Source organism: Macaca nemestrina, chromosome 3, assembly GCF_043159975.1.
Source record: "Macaca nemestrina isolate mMacNem1 chromosome 3, mMacNem.hap1, whole genome shotgun sequence".
Classification (NCBI taxonomy): domain Eukaryota; kingdom Metazoa; phylum Chordata; class Mammalia; order Primates; family Cercopithecidae; genus Macaca; species Macaca nemestrina.
In genome coordinates this window covers 96,947,076-96,973,789 of record NC_092127.1, presented here as the reverse complement: position 1 = coordinate 96,973,789, position 26,714 = coordinate 96,947,076, and the positions used below count along the sequence as shown (strand labels likewise).

General features: G+C 35.7%; 1 pseudogene; it reads right to left on the bottom strand.

Moving 5' to 3' along the window:
* Positions 1 to 13,500: 13,500 nt before the first annotated feature.
* On the bottom strand, positions 13,501 to 26,334 carry LOC105479680 (mitochondrial-processing peptidase subunit alpha pseudogene; annotated as a pseudogene).
* Between the last annotated feature and the right edge of the window lie 380 nt (positions 26,335 to 26,714).

The following is a 26,714-nucleotide window of genomic DNA, read 5'->3' as shown; positions in this document are numbered from 1 at the left end:
AAAATCCTCAACATCACTAATCTTCAGAGAAATGAAGTTAAACCACAATGAGATACCATCTCATCAGTCAGAATGGCTATTAATAAATGGTCAAAAAATAACAGAGATTGGCAAGAATGCAGAGAAGAGGGAATGCTTGCACACTGGTGGTGGGAATATAAATTAGTTCAGCCTCTGTGGAAAGCAGATTGGAGATTCCTCAAACAATCAAAAATAGAACTACCTGTTACTGATATCTAAGTAATGGAAGAGATGTTATTCTACCAAAAGACACCTGAACTCATCTTTACTGCAGAACTACACACAACAGCAAAGTCGTGGAATCCACCTATGTACCCAACCATGGTGGACTGGATAAATAAAATTGGTACATACACACCATGGAATACTACACAGTCATAAGAAAGAATGAGATCACGTCCTTTGCAGGAACATGGAGGCAACTGGAGGTCATTATCACAATTGAATTAATGAAGAAACAGAAAATCAAATACTGCATGTTCTCCCTTACAAGTGAGATGGGTACACACAAAATGGGTACACACAGACACAAAGACAGAAACAATAGACACTGTGGTCTCCAAAAGTGGGAAAAGAGAGAGGGAGGGGACCGAGGGTTGAAAAACTACCTATTAACTACTATATTCATTATTTGGGTGATGAGTTCAATAGCAACCCAAATCCTAGTACTATGCAATATATCCACGTAACAAAACTGCATATGTCCCCTCTTGAAACTAAAATTTAAAAATTAGAATAAATTATCTGATTTTCACATTGATGTCATCTACAATAGGCACATTAAATGGGTTTACCTTATGTTATTTTAAAATTCTTCACATAACATGTTGATCAATACACTGGTATTTACAACCATGGTTCCCTTCGTTACATGTCAGTCATCAACATATCAGTTTGGGTTATCTTTCAGCAAATATGATGTAATATTTTTGCTGATTAATAAAACAATAATTCTGAAGTCTCCTGCACTGTCTTCTAATTGCCACTAGGAAAATATATGCAATCTCTTTTTCTTTACATATTCTTTATTTCTATATCAATTTTCAGATTCTTCTTGTCTAGGTCATGTTCAGCTTTTCACTTCCTAAGATGCATGCAGTCCATTGTCTTGTGCCTACTTCATGATTACATCTTACTGTTCATTATCAGATATGTTTCAATCAGATAAGCAGAGTTACTGTTAATAATATGAGTAGAGTGTGCTTTTATAGGATTTTGAACTTGCTCAATTGTGAGGGCAAGTTAAGCCGCCTATTTAAAGCTGTTGATTCTGCTTTCGGTGCTGGATTTCGTCATCAGGTCGAATGGCAAGAAAAAAATTGGATGTGAAGTATGGAGAGCAAGGACAAACTAGCAGATCTAATGATGTGGTGGAACCTCTGGGACAAATTAAAATCATCATCTGTTTCTCAACCCTTCCAGCCACCAAATTCACATGAGAAAAACATTAGCAACTTTCCCATGAAACCACACAGCTACGAGGCACAGGTATTAGAGAAAATGAAAGAGGAAAATTTGTATATACTACATACACAAGCTGCAGGCACAGCTGTTGGCCCACACCAACAAAGTGACCCAGCAGACCGGAGACAATGTGGATGAATTGCAGCAGCACTGTATCCAACATTCACTAGCTAAGCCTACTGATGGCTGTTGCTTCACTTCCGCCTTCCAAATATTGCAGAGAATTCTCCTGTGGAAAATCCTAACCTGGAGTCTCATACGGAACAGACTTCTAGGGAACATAGTTCCACTTTAGTTTTGTTGACATAGTACAAATTCATTACATTATTCCAATGTATGTACATATTTCTGGTTCTCATACTTATAATCTACTGAGTTAAAAAAAACACATCCATTTTAATCTTAAGAGCTATGCAATATATAAAGATAACTGAACAGGCTGAATAAAAATAGGGAGGCTATAATTTATTATATTTTCTTAATTGCTTTAGGAAAATATAGTACATATAGAATGGCTTCAACATTATAATTAGTATTAGTAAGAATAAAATCTGCAGAGTCATCAATTATTCTGCATTGAATGTTAAATAAGATTGTTAAAAAATTATAGAGTATACTGCTTTCTATATAATTATGATGAAACTCATTGTTTTCAGTAAGGACATATAATAAATCATTCTCAATTATATAGCATTTCAAAGTTTATGTGCTGAGCTTCATGTGTTAGATTAATATGCTTTAGGTCCTTATGTTTTATGTTAATTTAACTCAGGGTTATTACATACTTGTTCAAGGTCAACCATCTGGTATATGGCTGTAAAGAAACTTAAATTCAGATTTATATATCGTTTGACTCTAACTACAGTGCTCTTTCAGCTGTAACACACACACACTAACACAAACACTCTTATGTTTAAATATATATCTATATGCCTTGTGATTCAAGGTTACAAATTAAGTCTATGCATTGATCTACTTTATGCACAGATACTAATAAGATAATAATGAAAGATTTTTAAAGGTATAAACCCATGACAATGAAGATCATGGGAAACAGATAATCATAAAATGAAATATTTCAAATATTTTCTGGAAGGTGAATATAAATGGAAGTGACTAAAGAAGGAAATTAAATTTTCACAAATGAGAATGTGTGCAGGAAGGTTTTAACCAAAGAGGGAATTCCCCCCCTTGGAAGAATTCTAGCCAAGTTCAAGGATGCAGGACAGGAGGGATGCAAGCATAAGATATAGGACTAAAAATTAGGGATTCAGTTGCAACAGTATTTAAGAATCCCTTGTCTACATGCTCTATATCCAGACATGCAGCCAACATTCAATGTCAACTGTAGCAGAAAAGTCAGTCTCTAGGCATTAATCTTGGACAAACACAAAAACAAAATTATTTTCAAAATAAATTCAATATACTATTTTAGGAGAAACAGAGCAACTCATGTAAGTGAAGCTTTCTTAATTGTGTTCTTTAAAGAAACACCAGCATAATGGCTTGTTAGCTGTTCAGCTGCCCTAGACAAATGTTGCAGGTAAGCAAGCTTTTGCCTTGCATTGAGTGAAATACTGTTCTTCTCAATGATTCATTTTAGATAGAAATAGAAACAATGAATCAACACATATCTGATATATCTTCTGAAAACAGGAATTATAAGGATAAACAAATTTTAAAAACCAAGAAAAAAAGAAAATCCTAAGATGATCTGATAATTTAAATATCTTAAAATTTCACTTTGAAAAGATCAAGAAAAATGTATATCTATAAAAAATTAATATGAGAAAGAAAAAGAAAGCATTTAAAAAAACATTGGAAATTTATGCAATATTTTCATGAAATATACATAAAAATGTGCTTAAATCAATTCACATAGCTGTATGATTTTAACAAAGTGAATATATCCTTGTAATGAGATAAAGATCAAAACATAGTATAATATCAACACCACAGATGCTTTTGTCATCATAATTTCCAGCCTCTTTCCCTCTTGTCAGCAAATAACATTACTACACTGTTTAGTTTCGCTTATCAAAAAAAAAAAGTTACATGTATTTATACAGTAGGAAGTCTTTTGTGATTGGTTTCTTTTGCTCAACACTTTGTTTTTGTGATTATGTTGCTCAGTGATAATTTTGTTCACTTTCACTCTGAGTAATAGGTATATTTATTAATTCTACTCATGTCTGCATTGCTTCCAGTTTGGGACTATTATGAATAGTGTTGTTATAAACATCATTGAACTTGTCTTTCAGTGTACATGGGTCCACATTTCTGTTACATTTATACCTGGGAGGAGATTTGCTGCTTCAAACAGTATGCAGATGCTAAACAGTATATAGATGCTAAACATTAGCAGATACTGCCAAATTATTTTCCAAAATGATTCCAATCATTTATACTCCCACCATTAGTTGCTCCACACCCTTGACAATGCTTGGTGTCAGTCTTTTTCATTTTTGCAATATGAATGGGTGTTGAGTAGTATTACACTGGGATTTAAATTTGCACCTTCTTAGTGATTAATTAAATTTAGCATAAGTTGATATGTTTATTGTACATTTAAATGTTGTATATTGTAACATATCTAAGTCAGTATTTTTGTCATATTTCTTTGGAGCTTTCTCTTTTTATAGTAACTCATAGGAGTCTTATCAGTAAGTATACAGGATATGAGTTCTATGTCAGATAGAAGTATTGTAAATATCTTCTCCCAATGTGTGGCTTGAATTTCTATTCTTTCAATGTTGTCTTTGGAGGAACAGAAGCACTTAGTGTTTCATGTTGATAAATCTCAACTCCTATTTGTATTTTTTGTGTGCTTGTAAATAAATCATTATGTAATCTAATGCCATTAAGATATTTTTCTTGGTTTTCTAATAAAAACTGTAAGAATTAAAGAAACAGGAGAGAAACATGAAGGTTGGCTTTACAGTTAACAGGGACAGGTTTATTTTAAACAAACCTGAGAGGGGTTGCTGGCCGAGTTAGGTTAGAGCCATACTTTTTTACAGGCTAAGGGTTTTTAAGCATTTAGTGTGGGAGAGTTTATTAGAGGATTAGACTGCTTTTGTGTCTCTTTGTTGTGTTTATCTGAGAGGGAGAGTTGGGTGTTTGTTCCCATACATCTTTCTGCAGCTGCAGGCATATCCCCCGGAGTTTGCTTTTAGCTTCCCTACCTTAGTGCACCTGACGAGAAAGGAGTGTTCTTATTAAGGCCCACTGTTTTACTGGGCCCCATTGTATGAGGGTGAAGTTCGGCAATAACCCAAGAGACTTTCCCCCTACTTTTCTCTGTGCCTGAGCTGTCTTATCTGTGTTTCACTGTCTGCTCTTTCTGTCTGCTTATAGTTAGAAGTGATTTCCTTGAAATGCATGAAACTAGAAAGGGAGCCGGAACTTAGGTGTTTGTCCAAGATGACAGTGCTCCTGCTCTCTCATTAAACATTAGAGTTTACTTGTTATATTTGATTTGCAATATTTTTGTAACTGTTTTTGCATGTGGTATTAAGTAAGGTCAATACTGTTTTTCACATAAATAGCTAATATTTTCAGCAATAATTATTGGCAAAACTGTTATTTTTCCATCACACTTCAGTGTTACCTTTGTCATAAGTCAAGAGACAGATATGTATGGGGGTCTTTTTTTGACTCTCAGTTATTATTGGTCTTTTCTATGTTGGTACATAGACTATATTCATTACTGTGTCTTTATACTAGGTTTTAATCTCTAACACTATGAATGCACTGGGTTTGCTATTCTACAAGATTGAATTGACTATTCAGATTTTACAAGTTTAAAATATAACTTCCATAATAATTTTTTAAATCAGTAGAAGCCTTGGAAGATAAAATCAAAGGAATATGGTAGAATGGATAACTTAAAAATAAAACCTAAAAAATGAAAAGAAATATATCAAATAAGCTGGAACAAATTCCCTAAAATATAAATTTATGGAAAAATAAGAGATGGGGAAGGCAGTTGGCAATCATAGAATAATTTTTTAGAAAAATTAATGGTATCTTAATGGAAATTCCAGGGAGCTCTACTTCCAAATCAAACTCTATTCCCATCTTTAGTACTTGAATTAAGACCAGCTCAACCACCACTCATCTTGCTATTCTAAATATCTGAGATTAAAAACATTTTTTAAAGCTAAAGGAATAGCTCATTCTCAATGGATTAAGTGAGGACATACATGGCAAAAAAAAAAGTGTTTGATTTAGGATAAAGATATATCTTTATTCAAAAACTTAAGTATCTCAACACTTTAAAAATCAGGGTTTTAAGGTTTTGCAGTATTTTAACACATACGATTTCACTTGACTTAAAAACTGTGCTTCTTATCATGTACTAAATTGCTTTCCTGAAATATAGATGTAATATGAAGAAACAAGTTGCTAAACTATGTATTCAAAATGTGCAGAAAATTAAATGAGTTTTATGAGTGAATACTTTGCCAAAATTCTTAATGTACAATTTTATATAATTTAAAGTAAGTCAGCCTCACAGTAGCACGGAAGCAAAGGTAATATTTTTGAAATCTTTATTGTTTTTGTGGTTTGTATGTTTATTATATTTCTCTTAATAATAAGCCTCATGTGACACAGACAATGCTTTAATAAAATCTGTTTGAAAGTTCACGTTATCTTCCACATACTTATGTTAGCAAATTAATGAATCTATGAAAACTTTTAAGGTTCGTTGCAGTGCCTCTTGATGTCGTGGGGCTTCACATTTGAAGTATGCCCTGGTCAAGGGGTCTGGAGTATTTGATTTGGGGTGTGATTACAATATAGTTTTTAAATTAATGTATACTAGTTTCATGGCGTAACTCTCTCTTCCAATGTTAGTTAACACTTTAAACTCATTAAGAAATAATGATACATAAGTAACTATTGTCAGCCCTAATATTAATTCTCTGTTCTCAAGTAATTGAACCTAATAGTAGTGGCACAGGAAGAATTACTGATTTAATTTAGGTGATTTCTTAGTGAACATTTTATGCTAAGTACAATATAAACTACCTTGAATTGACCTAAGATGAATACAATTAAATATGATATTAAAATAAATCATTTATTTGGAAAATGTTGATATTATAATTGTTCAAATTATAGGGGTGGTGCTAATGTGCTTTTTCGCAATTACTACCACTACACTCTATATTCAGACTGCTTTAAGTATGAAACCTTTGCGGTCAGCATTTGTACTTCATCCTATTGCAGAACTTTCTCCTTAGTTCAGCTAAAACTGGGTTCTTGTCACATGACCAAAAAAGATTAGGTTCGTGGACACATAGAAGGGTGGGGAACAAAATTTATTGGATGAAAAGAAAAAAGGAAAATAAAAAACTCAGCAAAGTGAGATGAAGTCCTGTTAACAGGCCCTCCACCTCACAGGTTGAATCCCAGGTCATCACACAGGAACTGAAGAGGCCAGGCTCCTCCCAGTTGCAAATGGCATGAAGTGCCTAAGGCTCCACTCTATCCTCCCAGGCTATAGGTGGGCATTAGTCAGAGTGAAACAGTCGGGAAAGGGTGGGCTTCATCCGGGAGCAGCAGTTTGATTTTTCAGCCTTCATGCTTTTTTTAGGCTAGAAGGCAGGGTTTTGCCATGGACCCTTGGCTGTCTCCTCTCTGTATCAGTCCTACTTGCTCTAGACTGCAGAGATTATGAAGGAGTATGGAGAACAGAAGTCTAAAAAGGAGAAATTCTAACAGATTTATCCAAATTTTAAAAGATTCTTATGTTTTGGATAAAATATAACTATACTGTGCATTTGATATTGATTAAGAGAGCAAGGAGTCAGAGGAGGTACAGATGAAAAGAAAACAGTATTATTTGTTGATAACTTATTATATATGTAATTATGCCAAAGTTATGTAGATTGCCTATCTCATTTAATGGTCATGAAAACCCTGGAAGATAGATATTATTATTCCTGCTTCATAGTTAGAGAAACTGGCAGCCACATTGTTAAGTAACTTGTCCCAGGCCACAAAGATAGCAATTGGGCTGTGTGTGCAAACATCTGTTGTTTTTGCCAGTCTTGCATCTTTTCCTTTTATTTTTTTGGTAACTATTAACTAGTTTTCTTCTAGTGACCATGGCATCCTGGCTTCAATTCAGAGGATCTCAGTGAACTTCAGGGAGACCTGACACCTATCCCTGATAGTTTTGGAGGTGTATATATGAATTGGATTTGGCCAATTTCAAACCCTGGCCAAAGTAATTGGTTCAGATACAGGGCCATGACCTAAGACAAAAGAATTCATCTTCAGTTTGATATATCAAAAAATATGTTCTTTCTAACTCTAGTGAACTTGAAAATTAACTGGGACCTGTTAGCTCTTATCTAATGTAGCTTGTCAGAGAATTGTACCTAAATGGATGAAAGTAAGTTATCATAAGGAGAGAAACAATATTTAAATGTAGCACTTGATTTCCTAGGTTGATGTGTCTAAAGTTTGACCACTAATGAAGTTCCCTGTCATTTTGTTTTTTATATTTCTGCTTAAGCCAATTTTGGTTAGATTTTCTGTAAATGACAAGCGAAAGAGTCCTCATAAGTCGACAAAGTTAGGATTCAAACCCAACTCTGTGTACTTGCTACAATTGTCCATGTTAAATAACTTTAATTTCCACACACTAAGTAGATCTCATTATTATAAGCTGAATTAAAAGCAGGTGAACATTTTCAGTAAAAAAGTTATAATGTTCTAATTCAGCAAATATCCAAAAAATGTGCAGAGAGACCTTTCACAGTAAATAGAAAGCATGGTTCATATTTTAGAGCTTTGAGTTTACCATTTACTTAAAAGGATAGAAAATTTCCTAGGTTCATGGATCAGTGTAAAGAGATCTCTAGCTCTCCTGAAATTATATGCCAAAAATTATGTGTGTGTGTGTGTGTGTGTGTGCATTTCCTGGGCTGAAACTAGTAGCTATTGTTTAAGCAATTCTTAAAAGTGTTCATGCTCCTCAACAAATTTCAAGACTATTAAATCAAAGCCTAGCTCATAATGTTGATAATCAAGGAAGAGCTACTGACTACCTGAACCGCTGATGTTTGCCTAGTTCCAGAGAAAGAATGGAATAGCTTTTACACCTACTACTGCTTACTGAGACATTACCGAAATCCACATTAGCAAAAGTCCAACAAAAGAAAACAAAAAGTTACAGAAATATTTTAATAGATAGCAATAATTTTAAATACTATATCTAGATATTATACATGGAAATAAAAACTTTTATTGTATAAAATATATGTTTATCCGTGTTATTCATGGGGCTGAGGGTACAGACACCTTCCTCTATTGAACTGCCAAAGCCTCAGCCACGTGCAGTTACACAGAAGCAATATCAGACTCTAACTCTGCCAGGTTTCCAGCCATGCTGTTTGTTCCCTGGCCTTACTGGGGCCCATGAGTGTAAATTCTACAGCTTGCCAATAGCACATGCTTAGTCCGGGAATGGGGAAATCATTTTAATTTTCATTCCTGAGTCTTAACCATTTAATCCCATCATTTTTCATTACATTTGCTATAGAAAACAAAATCACATCTACCTCTCTCCCAACCTCTCAATTATTGCTACTATTGAAAGATGTATCACAATCTTTTTCCTGGAGAAACTGAGCACAAAATTCGGCATTATTAACTAGTTTTATTTGGCATCATTGACTGGTCTAGCTTCCTGATTCATTTAATTAAAGACCACAATAGGCACATGGAAATCCTAGCAATGAACATGCATTGAATAAATATTTACGAGGTGAAAGCGTTTGAAATCCTAGCAATGAACATGCATTGAATAAATATTTACGAAGTGAAAGGGTTATAATAATGGAATGCCATGAAAGTGTTTCATTTTCATTCACTATATATTACTTCATTTAGTTTTTACAAATATTTATGTATTCATTCATTCATTAAAGAAAATTTATATTGAGTGTTTACTATGTGTTAAACAGTGCTCTAGGCATGAGACATAAAACATTAAAGTTAAACAGACTTCTAGCCCTCATGCTGCTTATATTCTAGGAAACACAAAAGGAAATTAGACATATAAAACACATACAATGCGAATTCTGGTAATAAACAGGTAAAATAAAATTAGAAGAAAAACGTGTGGATGAAATTCTAACTAAAAAGAAAGGCTAAAGCCAAAGATCTGAGGCAGGAACAATCTCAGCCTATTCAGGAATTATCTACTATTCTAGTAGTTATGCATATTTTTCACCAAGGAAGAAAGTGAGACTCATATAAATTTTATGACCTTACTCAAAACCACACATTTTGTTGGTAAGACACATAGAACCAGAGCTAAGATTGGTGACTGGTAACTTACAGCTCATGCAATGAAGATGGTTCTTTCTAATAAAAAGGTTACCCAGTGAGGCTCTGTGAAGGAAACTTTGGCCTTGACATAGTGGATAAATACAGTTTAGGGACATACACTGTCTCTCCAATATCTCCTTAAGACAAAAGGTTTAATTTTGTGCATTTTGTATACATATGCATTAGTGTAATGTCTACTAAAAGACAATTAATATAAATCAAGATAGCATTTAATTCTGAGATTTGGAGTTTGGCATCCTGTGTTCAAGGATATATCACTTAATAACAAAATACTCTTGGTAAATCACATTGTTATCCTAAGTCTTTATTTCCTTACTTTTAAAAAAATACAAATCTTATACTTGTAATAAATAATAGTGTGCATATGAAAAGTTTTTATTAAATATCATATTCAGTATATATATCATAACTATTAAACTATTATATTTTGACAGATGATGTTTCCTGAAAGCATAGGAAAAACACCCATATTGTCAATGCAACAGTATAATCCCAACTGGGCATGGTGAGTGTAGTCCCTAAGTAGCCAATATTTTAAAGCACTTGAGGATAATGCAGGCTGTGCCTTTGAGAATATTAAGGAATTCTCCTGTTAAATATATGTGGTAACATCAGGGTAAAGAATGTCAGAGAAGACAATAAAAGCCAAAAGTAGAAAATTCACAAGTTCCTACATACATACAACATACCAAGACTAGATGAGAAGAAACCCAAAACCTGGACAGACCAATAACATGTAATGAGCTTGAAGCCATAATAAAAAATCTCCCAGTAAAGAGAAGCCCAGGACCTGATGACTTCAGTATTGAATTCTATCAAACATTTAAGGAAGAACTAATACCAATTCTACTCAAACTCTTCTGAAAAATAGAGGAGCACATACTTCTAAACTCATTGTACGAGGCCAGTATCTAATACCAAAACCAAAGACACATTTAGAAAGAAAACTACAGCCCATATCTATGATGAATATTGTTGCAAAAACCCTCAACAAAATACTAGCAAACTGAATTCAACAATACATTAGAAAGATCATTCACCATGACCCTGGGAGTTTTATCCCTGGGATACAAGGATAATTCAACATATGCAAATCAATGAATGTGATACATCATATCAACAGAATAAAGGACAAAAATCATATGATCATTTCAATTGCTGCCAAAAAAGCATTCAATAAAATTTAACGTCCCTTCATGATAAGAAAGGCACTCAAAAAACTGGATATAGAAGAAACACAACTCAAGATAATAAAAGCCATATGTGACAGATCCACAACTAGCATCATACTGAATAGGGAAAAACTCAAATCCTTTCCTCTAAGATCTGGAATGGTACAAGGATATCCACTTTCACCACTGCTATTCAACACAATACTGGAAGTCCTAGCCACAGGATTCACACCAGAGAAAGAAAGAAAGGGCAATCAAACTGGATTGGAAGAAGTCAAATTATCCTTGTTTGCAGCTGATATAATCTTATATTTAGAAAAGCCCAAAGACTCCACAAAAAAACTGTTAGAGCTGATAAATAAATTCAGCTCAGTTGCAGGATACAAAATCAACATACAAAAATCAGTAGCAATTCTATATGCCCATAGTAAACAATATGAAAAAGACATTTAAAGGGCAATCCTATTTAGAATAGCCACACATAAAATTAAATACCTAGGAATTCACTTAGCCATAAAAGAGAAAGAGTTCTACAATGAAAACCTATAAAATACTGATGAAAAAAAATTGAAGAGGACACACAAAAAATGGAAAGATATTTCATACTGATAGATTGGAAAAAACAATATTGTTAAAATGTCCATACTACCTGTAGCAGTCTACAGATTCAATGCAATTCCTATTAATATACCAATGACATTCTTCACAGAAATACAAAGAAACAGTCCTTAAACCTACATGGAACTACAAAAACCCAAAACAGCCAAAGCCATCCTAAGCAAAAGGAACAAAACTGGAGAAACCACAATACCTGACTTTAAATTATTATACAGAATTATCGTAACAAAAACAGCATGGTACTGGCATAAAAACAGGCACATTAACTAATGGAACAGAATAGAGAACACAGAAACAAATACACACACCTACAGTTAAATCATTTTTGACAAATGTGCCAAGAACATACACAGGGGAGAAGATGGTCTTTTTAATAAATGGTGCTAGGAAAACTGGATATCCATATGCTGAAAAATAAATCTAGACCCCTAACTCACTATATATACAAAAATCAAATCAAAATGGATTAAAGACTTAAATCTAGGACTTCAAGCTATGAAACTACGACAAGAAAAATATTAGGAAAAATCTCTAGGACATTGGTTGTGGCAAAACTTCCTTGAGCAATATGCACAAGCATAGGCAACCAAAACAAAATGGACAAATGGGATTGCATCAAGTTAAAAAGCTTCTGCACAGCAAAGGATATGATCACAAAGTGAAGAGACAACACACAGAATGGGAAAAAATATTTGCAAACTACTCCTCTGACAAAGCATTAATATCCAGGATATATATGGAGTTCGGACAACTGTATAGGAAAAAAACTCACTAAAAACGGGAAAACTTGCCAGGCACGGTGGCTCACACCTGTAATCCCGCACTTTGGGAGGCTGGGGTGGCTGGATCACGAGGTCAGGAGTTCGAGACCAGCCTGGCCAACATGGTGAAACCTCATTTGTGCTAAAAATACAAAAATAAGCCTGGCATGGTGGCACACACCTGTAATCCCAGCTACTTGGGAGGCCGAGGCAGGATAATTGCTTGAATCAGGGAGACAGAGGTTGTGGTGAGCCGAGATCACACCATTGCACTGCAGCCTTGGTGGCAAGGTGAGACTCTGTCTCAAAAAAAAAAAAAAAAAGGCACAATTTTAAATAGACATTTATCTAAAGAGGACATACAGGCAAACAGACATTTGAAACATCACTGATCATCAGAGAAATGCAAGTCAAAACTACAGTGAGATATCATCTCATCCCAGCTAAAGTGACTTTTATCTAAAATACAGGCAATAACAATTGCCAGCAAGGATGTGGAGAAAAGGAAACCCTCGTACACTGTTAGTGGAATTGTAAATTAGTACAACCAGTATGAAGCACAGTTTGGAGGTTTCTCAAAAAAGCCAACCATAGAGATAAGGTATGAGCCAGAAAAATCATTATATTTAAGAGATATCCATACACTCATGTTTGTTGGAGCACTGTTAATAGACAAGATGTGGAAGCAACCTAAGGGTCCCTCAACAGATGACTGGATAAAGAAAATGTGGTACATATACACAATGTAGTACTATTTAGCCATAAAAACAGATTCTGTCATTTGCAACAACATAGTTGGAACTAGAGATCATTATGCTAAGTGAAATAAGCCAGGCACAGAAAGACAAACATTGCGTGTTCTCAGTTATTCCTGGTATTTGAAAATCAGAACATTTGAATTCCTGGCCATGGAGAGTAGAATGACGGTTACCAAAGACTGGGAAGAGTGGTTGCGGGGCTGGGGCAAAGGAGGTGCAGACAGTTAATGGGTGCAAAAATAATAGAAAGATTGAATAATACTTTATTTTTTTATTTTTTATTTTTTTTTTTAGAAAGATAACAGCTCTTTCTTACCAGGGAAGCAGGCGTGCACACACGTGGACCGCGCTCCTCGGAGCTGACCAGGCCCTTGTCTTCTCCCGTTTGTCAGAGGTGAGTCCTGGTACCCGACATAGGAACTTGGTGGCCACTGGGGAGGCTCTGATAGTTTGGCCTCTGCTGCTTCCTGGCTCAGGGCTTGCTCCTCTAAAATAACCTGCCCGACACCACGTGCCTTGAGATCCCCTGAGGAGGGGGAGCGCTGACCCAGCCTCCTCATGGCACGCTGCCCTCCCGCGCTCGGGACTTCACCTGCTTCCTGGCTTGCCGTGGTCAGTGTCAGTATTTACTCCACTGATTGGCACATTCAGTTCTGAAGGAATGCAAAGTGCGTGGGTGCTCTGGCGACACTGTTCGCACTGTTTGTAAAACGAGATAGCGTTTTAGACTAAATTCGTGTCCAAACTAACACGCAAGAGCAGGCCCCAGCTGCAGCTCCTGGATCCATCAGGTCAGGGAGCAGCTCTACCGGAAAAGCCGGTAAGTCCTGGGCAGGCGCCCGTCCTTGCTCGACAGGGCGATCTGGATGTGCTCATAAGTAGGCAGGTTGGTCAAGTCGCCCAGGCGGCCACTGCCGGCTTCCGTTGGAGCATCTTAGAAGCAGTTCTCTTCACGTCTTCCGGCTTCACGTTGCGGATGAGTGTGCACAGCTCCTGTGGCAGCTTTCTGGAGCGAGTGACCAGCATCTGCCTCCCCACATCCTCGAAGACCACAGGCCTGGACTCCAGGTTCGTCATAAGCATGGACGTCAGCTGCGCCTGGGCTCGCTCCAGCTCCATCGCGTCCAGGGTTCTGCCCATTAAAATAAACCCCTTCGTGCTGATTTTTACGATTTCTCGAACATGTCTCGGGTGGGCGCTGGCATGGATGCACAGGAGGCCAGTGTCCTCTTAGCTGAGGTGGTAGGAGGTTGCGTTAAACATCCAGTGGTGCCTACTGAGCACGTTGAGTGGAGCCTGGAGAATATGCCCTTGCCGAGGCCGCCAGCCGAGAAGGAGCCGCCTCCGCCCATCATCATGTTCAGCACAGCGAAGGGATGAAGTCCTCCTCCAGGAAGGAGGCGCTCTCAAGTCCGATGCTGGTGTGTGAGCTCGGGGATGGGGGTTGGGCCCAGGCTGACGTCTCTTTCTAGCGTGGCAATCCCCACAGCGTACTGGGCCGCGGATCTGTCAACATCCACGGCCTCTGCGCTCCTCCAGGCCGCCTGGACCCAGCCTCAGACTCCCGAGTAGCTGGGACTACAGGCACGCTCCACTGCGTCTGGCTAATTTTTGTATTTTGAGTAGAGATGGGGTTTCACCATGTTGACCAGGCTGAGCTGGAACTCCTGACCTCAGATGATCTGCCCACATCAGCCTCCCAAAGTGCTGGAATTACAGGCATGAGCCACCATGCCCGGCCTGAAATATATTTTAAGTGAATATAGAATTTTATAGTTTGCCAGTTCTTTCAGCACTGTAAGGATGTCATTGTGTTTTCTGGCTTCCATGGCTTATGATGAAAAGTTGGCCATTACCTTTATTATTATTCCTTGAAGGTAATGAGTCTATAGTTGATTTTATAATTTTTCTTTGTCATCAGTTCTTCGTAAGTTTACTTTTGGAAAATGCATAGAATATGAAAAGATCATCGTGAATAAATTCTAGCTCAACTTCTTCTTGTGTGAGGTCTGGCATTATTCTAATTTCTCTTATCTCCAAGGTAAAACCAAAACTGAATCTCAAACTGAAAGTTTTGGGTGTTTACAAGTGCCCCTACTATTTTGGCAGTTCCTGAATTCCAATTTTTGTCTTTCCAGCCAAATGAGTCTTTTGCTCTCTTTACTTAACATTTTATCCTCTAATTAACTGTGTTTTGCTTATATTCACAATAACTTGCCCTGGGCATATGCAGTTTAAGAATCAGTAAATGACTCGAAATTGCTGGAAGACTATTAGGCTGCATTCTCTATACAGTATTTTTCTTTTCTCCAAGATTTTGACTCCTCAAATCATGGTTGCTTTGGCAGCCTTGAGCTCCAATTTTTGTCTACAAAACCCACAGAGACTGCCACGGGCTCTAAAATGTTGTTTTCTCTTTGACATTTATGTCCAGTGTAGTGAATGAGCAAATGCACCCAGAGGAAATGTAAATCTCACCTCAATGTGTTTCTTCTCTACAGAAACTGTGCCCATCAAGACCTGGCTGCCTTGATTGCTTTATAATATCTGCAGACTGGCTTTTGTTTGTTTGTTTGTTTAGATGGAGTCTCTCGCACTGTTACCCAGGCAGGAATGCAATGGCACCATCTCGGCTCACTGCAACAGCTGCCTCCTGGGTTCAAGAGATTCTCTTGCCTCAGCCTCCCAAGTAGCTGGGATTACAGGCGCCCGCTACCACACCCGGCTAATTTTGTATTTTTAGTAGAGATAGGGTTTCTCCATGTTGGTCAGGCTGATCTTGAACTCCTGACCTCAGGTGATCTGCCTGCCTCGGCCTCCCAAAGTGCTGGGATTACAGGCATGAGCCACCATGCCCAGCTTGCAAACAGGCTTTTAAAACATTTTTTAGTCTTATTTTTACAGCTCGTGTTAGTAAGATTGTTAGTCTGATATATTCAGTCATAGAGGCAGAAATATCCATAACAAAATTTAAAGGCCAAACAACATTTGGGTATCTGTGTGTGTGCGTGCGCACACACACACATACACACTCCCTACATGAGTTAATTATGAAACATATGATATCATGGAATAGACTTTGAGGCAAATTTACTCATATTTAGATGGATACTTGGGACTTTTATGGAACTTAATTGCTAAATGTAAAGTATAGAACTGAGAATGTCATGTCAAAGTCATCTATTACAGGAGTTGTATGCGCTACTTTTAAAAAATATTTGTTATTCCTCCTTGTGAATTTGCTTCATTCTTCCACTTTTTAATGCAAGCCATCTGTCTTTGTTTGTGTGGCTGTAAAGTAATGTATGATACTGATTTATATATATATATATAAAGCTTCATTTGGCTTATTTTTCTTCCAGCTGGAAAGTTCAAGACTGGGCACTGGTGAGGGCCTCAGCTCCTTCCACTCATGGTGGCAGAAGTCAAAGGGAAGCCAGCATATGCAGGTATTACATGGTGAGAGAGGAACAAGAGGGAGAGGAGAGAGGTGCCAGGCTCTTTTTAAGAACCAACTTTCAGGAGAACTAATAGAGCAAGAACTCACTCACTACAAAAGGATAACAAGAACTATTTGAGCAAGAACTTGCTCTTTACCGAGAGGATGGCACCAAGACATTCATGAGGGATATGTCCCTATGACCCAAACTCCTTGCATTAGGACATACCTTCAACATTGGGGCTCAAATTTCAACATGAGGTTTGGTAGGACAAACATCCAAACTATAGCAACATCTAATTTCTGATTACTTATACATTTACTTCGCCAAAAGTTGGAGGCAGATTTCAAGTCCATTGACCTCATGTCTACAATACCTATCTCCAGCTGATTGAATTGAGGTCTGTACTCATTTTTAAATAATGTTAATTCGTAATGCTGAGAAGATGTACCAAGCAAGCTTCCTTACACTCCTAATTTAATTATCATCCATATTCTCTTCATTGCTCTCTTGTTACAATGGATGGATTGTGTCTGCTCCTGCCTGATCGCCAGTGCCTCCATCCTCTCAAATACTTAACTACGGTACTTCAACAGTTTTCTTTTGTCTCTACTTCCTCAATTTTCCATCTCAATTGAATCATTTAAATGGGATATTTGACCTTATTTATGTGGTTAATAATTAATAATAACCTTGTTTTTCTCATCTCGAAGAATAAGTAATATATAAATTTAAGAAACTTCAAACATCTTTTTACTTCTCCGTCTAGATACTGCATCCATTTATCTTGAAGTCTTTACGGCAATACTGCTGAAAGTATTGTCTATACCTACATTCTCTCATTTTCTCTAGAATCTACCTCATTTAGAATTTGCCCTGTCCAATTCACTGAAACTGCCCATGTCAAGGTCACCAATGATAGTCTCTAATTATTAATAAATGTGGTGATCATTTAATTTGATCTATCAGCTGCACTTAATCATTCCTATTTGGAACCCTTTTTCACTTGCTCCCAAGACATTTCATTCACTAGTATCTCTCCTATGATAATCCTGACCTTTTTTTTCTTAGTCTTTTGCTGCTTTTTTCTCAAATCCACAGTGAAATAGTGGTGTACACTGGAGCTAATCATTGGAATATTTTTATATTCACACTCACCATATGTGAACCCCAATCTTATATCTTCAGATTTGTATTCTGAAGATGTCTACCTTCTACCTCTCCCTAATTCCCAGACTCACTTATCCAAGTGCCTACTGACATTTCTACTGAAACATCTAATAAGCATCTCAGATTTAACAGATTCAAAAACCTACTTTTTACTTTTCCTTCAAAATGTTCTCTGTAGTTTTCCATAATTCCCTGTGTGAGTTAATAATTCTATTCTTGCATTTTCTCAGGCCAAAAGTTTGGTGTTATTTATATTTCACTCTTTGCCACCATATCCAATCAAAAATAAAATCTTACTACCTCTATTTTGAAATATATTCAAAATTTGACTAGTTATTGCTACTCATGCTATCAATAATCTGGTCCAAACCACTACCATGTATCTAAAGTATTGCAATAGTCTCTTAAGTGGTATCCCTATTATACTCTTGCAGTTCTCCAGTACATTCTCAGCAGAAAAACTGGGGTGAGTTTATTAAAATGTATGTCATATCATGTCTTAATTGTATTTGTCAACTTGGCTGGATTAAGGGATACCTAGACAGCTAGCAAAACATTATTTCTGGACCGGGCACGGTGGCTCAAGCCTGTAATCCCAGCACTTTGGGAGGCCGAGACGGGCGGATCACGAGGTCAGGAGATCGAGACCATCCTGGTTAACACGGTGAAACCCCGTCTCTACTAAAAAAATATGAAAAACTAGCCGGGCGAGGTGGCGGGTGCCTGTAGTCCCAGCTACTCAGGAGGCTGAGGCAGGAGAATGCCGTAAACCCAGGAGGCAGAGCTTACAGTGAGCTGAGATCCGGCCACTGCACTCCAGCCTGGACGACAGAGTGAGACTCCGTCTCAAAAAAAAAAAAGAAAAAAAAAAAAATTTTTTCTACATGTTTCTGTGATGGAGTTTCTAGAAGAGATTAGCATTTGAATCGGTATACTGAGCAAGAAAGATAGATCCTAAACAATGTGTGTGGGCAAAATCCACTCTGTTGAGGGCCTGAATGGAACAATAAAAACTAAGAAAGGGTGAACTCTGTCTCTGTTTTTTGAGCTATGAAATCCATCTTCTCCTGCCCTTGGGCTTCAAGACTCAGGACTTACATCAGCATCCCCCACCTCTACCTCTCTTTAACCTCAGACTGGGAGACATGCCAGCTCCCCGGTTTCCTGTTATATAGGCCTTTGGACTTGAACCGAATTATACTACCAACTTTCTTATTTTATCAGCTTACAGGCAGCATATTATGGGACTTCTCTGCCTTCATAATCATGAGAGCCAATTCTCTTAATAAGTCTCCTCTTTGATTGATAGATAGATAGATAGATAGATAGATAGATAGATAGATAGATGTCAATACATACATACATAGATGAAAGTAAGAAAGAAAAAGAAGGAAGGAAGGAAGGAAGGAAGGAAGGAAGGAAGGAAGGAAGGAAGGAAGGAAGGAAGGAAGGAAGGAAGGAAGGTTGGTTCTATTGGAGACTTCTGACTATTACACATAGAATTAGATTAAAGCCCAAGTCTTTATTACGTTTTGTATCGTCTTGCTCCAAAAATATCTCTTCAACCTCATCAGCAACTATTCTTCCACTTATTTGGTGCATTATAGTAGCACTGCATTCCTTGTTGTCTCTTGATTACATAACAAATATATTAACCTTAGGACCTATACATTTCTGCTCCTTCTGCCTAGAAATGCTCTTATCCAAATATCTGCATGCTGGCTTCCTTATTATCTTAATATATTTATTGACATCTTGTCAGTGAGACTCTCTGAATGCTCTATAAAACTTCAGCACCCTTGACAACCCATATTGCTCTTTCTGTTGATTTATTATTTCTATGACTATTAACTACAAAAACTTATATTCTCACGGTTGTTAGAATTCTGCCATCAGGGTTCTAGAGTGGTTATATGGTTCTGTTCTGGTGTAGGTTTCTTCCTGGCTTACAGACAGTCCGTTTTTTGCTGTAGGCTCACACAGCCGTGTCTTGGTTGACGCCTGTAGAAAGTGAGAAAGAGCTTTCCCTCTTCCTCTTTTTATAAGGCTGTGAGTCCTATAGGAGTGGGATCTGATCCTGATGACCTCCTTAAACCTTGATTATCTCTTAAAAGTTCTTTTTTAAAATAGATTAATATTGGAAACTTGGGCTTCAACATATGAATTCAGTATACACTTCAGTTCATAATGATCATATATAGTGTATGTAAAAGTAAATCTATTTATCTTGATGATTTTTGCTTTCTTTCTATAATGTAAGCTACATGAAGTCTTAGATGTTTGTCTGTTTAATTCACTGCTGCATTCTCATTACTAAAAATCGGTCTGGAGCATAGAGTTCAAACATATGTATGCAAATGTGAACTGATACCAATATCAGAGCACAGTTTGGCAATATACATTGAAATCATTAAACAAACTATATTATCTATTGGTAATTTCAGTGTTAGGTACTGATACTAAGGAAATAAGCATTTGCTTAGATTCAGCATTCTTTTCTGAGAAACAAGATTGAAAATAACCTAGTAAGCCACATATAATGGATTAGTTCAATGTATTTTAACATTATATGGTAGGATATTATGTGTCAATTAAAAAGATTATGCTGAAGTATATTTAACATCATGGAATAATTATATATTATTATATATGTAATGAAATATATATTTCAAACATTATTCCATGATACTAAATACTTCAGTATAATCTTTTTGAATTATGAGTGTTTGGGAAAGTATCTTATAAAAGTTTTAAAATACCTGCTTTGTTATTTTTATATTAAGATAATAGAGAAATACTTAAATCTGTAGACAGTGATTTCTCAGGTTTGCTATTAATTGCAAAATATAATTAGGGGAGGATTATTTATATTTTCCAAATTGTTCACAAAAATATGTTGATTCTATAATCATAATGTGTATTAAATAATTTGATATAAGAATCATGCTATAAATTATTAGAAAGAATGAGAAATTCTTAACCTTTGCATTTGGAATGACTTCTATAAAAATGAAAGCAATATGTTTTATAGGTAAAAGTTAAAAAATCACTTTTTTGAAAAAGAAAAATCTAAGAACATTGTCACAGAAAGCAAATCTTGGTCTCAGATCAACTATTACGTTGGTCTGTTTTTTTTTTTTTTAGTGAATGCCCTTCCTTTGAGAGAAGATTCTAAAATATTGCTGCACAGAAAAATATTATACAAAACGTAGACAAAAAGGAACTTTAAAAAGATTGTACTGTGAGATGCTTGAAGTTTATACAAACATTCAAATGTACAGTTTTTATAGTCTGGAAATTTAGACTGAAACAGACTGCCAACATTCTAGGTCATCCTGACCCAAACTCTTCCTAGAATCGATTTATACAGATATTCCATTCTATTTCTTATCTATGCTTGAACCGAATGCCAAATCACCTGAAAAAAAAATGCTGTGACAACATAAAAGAAGACGTCAGTAAATGAAATAGATTCACATGCTTGGAGAAAAGACTTAGTACTGTAAAGATGCCAGTTCTTTCAAAATTAATACATAAATTCAATACAAATCCATCCTAAATCTCTTTTCGATTTGTTTGTTTTTTGTGGTTGTGGTTGTTTTATAACTTGACATACTGATTCTAAATTTCATCTCAGAGATTAAATGTATGAAATAGCCAGGGAAATAATGAGAAAAAAAAAGAAGTATGGAGACAGGTTTTCATCATAAATCTTTATTAATGGAAAGTGTGGTGCTGATGGAGGAATAGTCATATAGATCAATGGAAAGCATGGAGAATATGTGTATATGATAATTTATTATGTAATAAAGGTGACATTTCAAATCAATGAGGAAATATTTGATTACTCATGAAATGACTTCTTGTTTGGAAACAGAAAAAGTGTATTTCCTACATAATGTTAAATACAAAAACAAATTTCTGCAAGATTATATATGGAAATAAACTGTACATTATGAAGCCAAGTATAATAGAATATTTTTCTAATTTTAAGGTAAGAAAACATATTTAAACATTTCATAAAATCTAAGTAAAATTAAATATACAAGTAAGACCAGATAATAGTTTGTTAAAGTTTATGTAGTGAGGTATTTCATGAACAAACTAAATAGACTAAGAATTTATTATGTGAACTGTTTTAAAGGAACTTTTAGCTGTTAATTAATACATCAGCACTAATTGCAATTATACAACAGTTTTGCAGAGATATTTGCTACAGTATATAAAGAGCCTTGAAAATTGTGACAACCTTTATATTAGATGCTGTGGTGGGCCAGACCATCAGGAAAGAACTTATTACTCCACTTTTTCTTGGGAATGTCGGCAGCAGAAAGCCCTCTTTGGGAACAGCTATGCTGTATAAATCCTTCTTACCTGAAGTCTTGCTCCCTTCCCTTAAGCACCTCAAAACCAGTAACTAGTAAATGCATTGATAAAAAGATTTAGCCCTTCTACCCCAACTCACGATAAATCTGAAGGAGTATTTCAGCTTACAGTTTCACATGAAGTTCTCTGAGATCACTTTGATCATGCATCAGAGCCCAAATTCTCCCTCTACCCAATTCAGTGCTCTTCCCTGCCACCTTCCTTGATAGTAATCCATCCATCCCTGTAGGGAGACCCCCTGAAACTATTGCTATGGAATAAAAGATGAAATGCTCCTGATTGTTGTAAATACAAAACTACATGCAGGATTGTGTAAAGACAATGCCAGGTTTGACTGCCAGAATGAGCCAACAGCACATGATGTGCTTCCCCCTGCAGAGAGCCTATGAATGGACGTGCAGTCAGGGAGGTTTCACATCACCAAGATTCCTGTCCCAGAAAAGTAGGTGTTCATAGCTCTGGGAATGGAATGTGACCCTCGTGGAAAGCCTATAAATGGATGGGGGGGTGGGGGGGCGCCTGTCCATATGGATAAGATAGAGCTATAAACGCCCTTATCTTGCTGCGGCTCTTCTAGGCCTCTTTAGGGTTAAGGCATACTCCCTTCTGAGAATTTCTGGTCTAACCAGTTGTCTAACTTCACGTCCTGTTTCTATGAATTGTTTGGAACCAGCTTTTGCTGCAACTGTTACTGCTGATTAATATCTTGCTAATCATGGGTTATGGAAAGACTGTCTTCCTGTTTTAAGGTTCTGTTAGAAATTAAACTTCAGGTCCTGTTTCTATGAATTGTTTGTAACCAGCTTTTGCCGTAACTGTTACTGCTGTTCCTGTTTTATGGCTCTGTTAGAAATTACTGATGCACACACTATACTGTAAATTCTTATCTCTGTATACGGTACTTCTGCATACAGATGTTATGTTAAAGAATTACTTCATCCCCATGTGACCATCTCACCTCATAATCAAATGACCCTAAATCCCTCACTAAACTACCTCTGCCCTCACTAAACTCAATAATAAATGCTGGCATATCCAGTGCATTGTTGGCACCACAGGACCAGAAGGCGGTGACCCCCCTGGATTCAGCTTTCACTATCTTGTGTGTGTCTATTATTTCTCGACCTGCCAATCTGCCTGGGAGCAAAGAGAGAGCCCCGTTGCATTGCGGACTGCTGGCCAGTTCCCGCAATACATCTCAGAGCTAAATATCTAGGAAATTGACCTACAAGTAGAAAATAAACCCAGACACAGGGAAAAATATACAGGTTCATCGAGAGATTGTTTACAAGAAGAAAAAGCTTGAAAACACTTAAATATTCATATATGAATATTTGAATATAATATACACACATATACAATATGTATATATACACATATGCATATGACATTGTAATATAATACAACAATTAGATTTACTTGAAAATAATTTGTGATAGCATTGGAAATTTTACTGTTACAATGTTAAATGAAAAAAATAAAATTAACTTTTAGACCAGTAAAACTACTCTGTATCTTGCTCTAATGGAATGTACATGTTATCTATGTCCAAGCCCACAGAGCATACAACATCAAGAAGGAACCCTAATGTAATCTGTGGACTCTGAGTGATGAAGATGTGTCAATGTAGATTCATCAATTATTTAAAAAATGTATCACTCTGGTGGAGAATGTTGATAATAGGGGAGTATATATCTGAGGAGGTATTTGGGATATCTTTGTATCTTCTGCTAAATTGTGCTATGTATCTAAAACTGCTCTAGAAAATAGTCAAAATAAACAAACTAGTTAATTACATTTTTAAAGGTAAGTAACAAAACAATGTATGTAATGTGATTCCTATTATGTAAACACATGCATAGGAATAAAGATAATAAATATACAGTAATTCTTTTTCTCCCTATGCTTCTAAATTTTGTTTCCCTAAATGTCACATATAAATTAGAAAAATAGTTTATATTTTTAATAAATCTGTTAAAATGGTGACCCAGAAAGATAATTATTACCTTCAATTTGTACAGAGTTTATAACAGTGCAAATCTCAGACTTATTAAAGCAAATCATATCCCATTCACATAGTACTATCAGCAGCAGATTTGAGAGTCAAAGTTAAGTTTTTCAAGTTCAGTAGTCTTCCACTTGATCTTCATACACTGTAGAAGACTCATAACATATTCTAAAGAATCTATTTTATATGTATATATGTATGTGTGTATGTGTATATATATTTGTGTGTATGTGTATATTTGTATATATACATATATAAATATATACATATATATACATGTATATATTTGTGTGTATATATACGTATATATATTTGTATATATGTGTATATATATACACACACACACATACACTCGGAATGGCTTAATCAACATAAACATGGCCTAAGTTATATACAATATTGTTGTTATGATTAAAAAGTTAAAAACATTACATTGAGTTAAAGATTTTTCTTAGATTCAAGATCTTTTAGCAGAAGAACATATATATCTTATATTTAATGTAGAATACCTTTTGCAGAGGACTCCCATATATCAGGATCTGAAAGATACTCACTTAAAAAAGTAAATTCTAACACTGAGAAATTTAACTCTTTACATTTTTATTTTAAAATCATGTTGGACTTAAAGAAGCATTTCAAAGACAGTAAAGAGACTTCCCTTAGTCCCTTCTCCCAGTTCCCCACATATTACATAATCATCTTACATCAATCAAAGCTAAGAAATTAACATTATTATTAATCAAACTATATGCTTATTCAGATTCCACCAGTTTTTCCACTGACATCTTTTTATCTGTCCAAGGATCTAATCTAGAGTCCTACATTGCATTTCTTTGTCTTATCTTCTTACTCTTTTCTAATATGTTACAGTTCCTAAGTCTTTGTTTTTTTTATGGCCTTGACACTTTTTAAAAACTCTGGTCAATGGTTTTATAGAAAGTGTGTCAATTTGTTTTTTTCTACTGTCTTCTCTAGTTAGATTGAAGTTGTGAATTTGAGCAAAGAACACCACAATGGTGAGGTGCCCCTTAGTGCTTTAGGTAAGGTGTGTGTGACTATAAGTCTTAATACTGATAATATATTATTAACTTTCATCACTTGATTAAAGTGGTGTTTTCCAGGTGTCTCTCTAGTAAAGTTACACTTTTATACTTTGTAAATAATATTTATTTAGGGAGATATTTTGAGACTATGCACATATACTGTTTTAATTAAACACATCCTCTTAATTTGCACAACAATCTCTATGCCTACAGTAATTACGAATATAGTGTTCTAATGATGATATTCTATTTTTCTTTCTTCAAAATTGATTAATTAAAATGCTTCTGTATGAAAGAACTTTCCCTTCTCTTTATTATTTATTTATATCAGTTTGGCATATGAATATTAATTTTATTTTATGAGCAATTATTTTATTATGCTACAATTCAACATTATCATCTTTTTTTGCTGATCAAATTGTTCCAACTTTGGATATTGGGACCCCTTTCAGGTTAATTCTTATGTCTTTCAAAAGGCCCCACTCTTTTTAATTGAAACTTCCTTCTAGGAACACAAAATAACCCAGGTTTAATTTATATTTTTCTTGCATATCCCTAGAATCAACCACTTCTTTAAAGAGTCCCGGTTCCTTGTACGAGAGAATACTATTTAAAAATAAAGATATGTTGAGAGGCATCAAGTTTGTTCACTGCTACTAGGGTATCACTGCCTATAGCTGCTCAGAAGACAAAGCTAGAAAACTTATATATGTATATATACTAACCCATGTTTACACCCACGTATATCCATCTCTGTGTGTGTGTATCTACATATGTGTATATATTTTATACAGATATCTCTGACTCCACTCCAGGAGCACAGTTTTTTTTGTTTTTGTTTTTTTTTTTCCATTCGCTCTTTGCTTAATTATGACTTCTACCTTAACAATTCTCTTTATCTGTATTTGCCCATTTATTCGGTTCAAGTATAGCTATAAAATAGTTTCAGACTTACTTGCTGACCTGTTTCCTTGTGAGAAGTAGCCTTTCTAATCAGAGTACAGAGTTTGTGTACAGTTATTTTGTTTTTAGCTTCACAATATCCAGTCAAAATACTGTTTTCTAAAGTTACTTCGGCAAGCGCTTTTCTTTTCCACTCTCCATATTTAGAGATGTCATTCATGTGTAACAAGCTTGAATTCATTTGTCACAGTCTACATTCCTTCTCGTTTCCTATATATTCTGGTGAAATTTTTATTTGCATAGAGTAAAATTATCTAATTTTTTGTACAGTTTTATGGGCTTTGGCAAATGCATCGAGTTTTGTCTACTGTCATAATGTCGTACACAAGAATTTCATCACCCCCAAAGTTGCTCTATGCTCCACCCACCCCCAAATCCTGGGAACTAGCAACTCATCCCTTTAATTTTACCTTTTCCAGAATATCATATAAATGGAAACATCATGAAACATGTACCCTTAGGGTTTTGTTTCTCTCACTTATCAAAATGCATTTAAGATTTATTCATGTTGTTGTATAAAACAATACATCATGCTCTTTT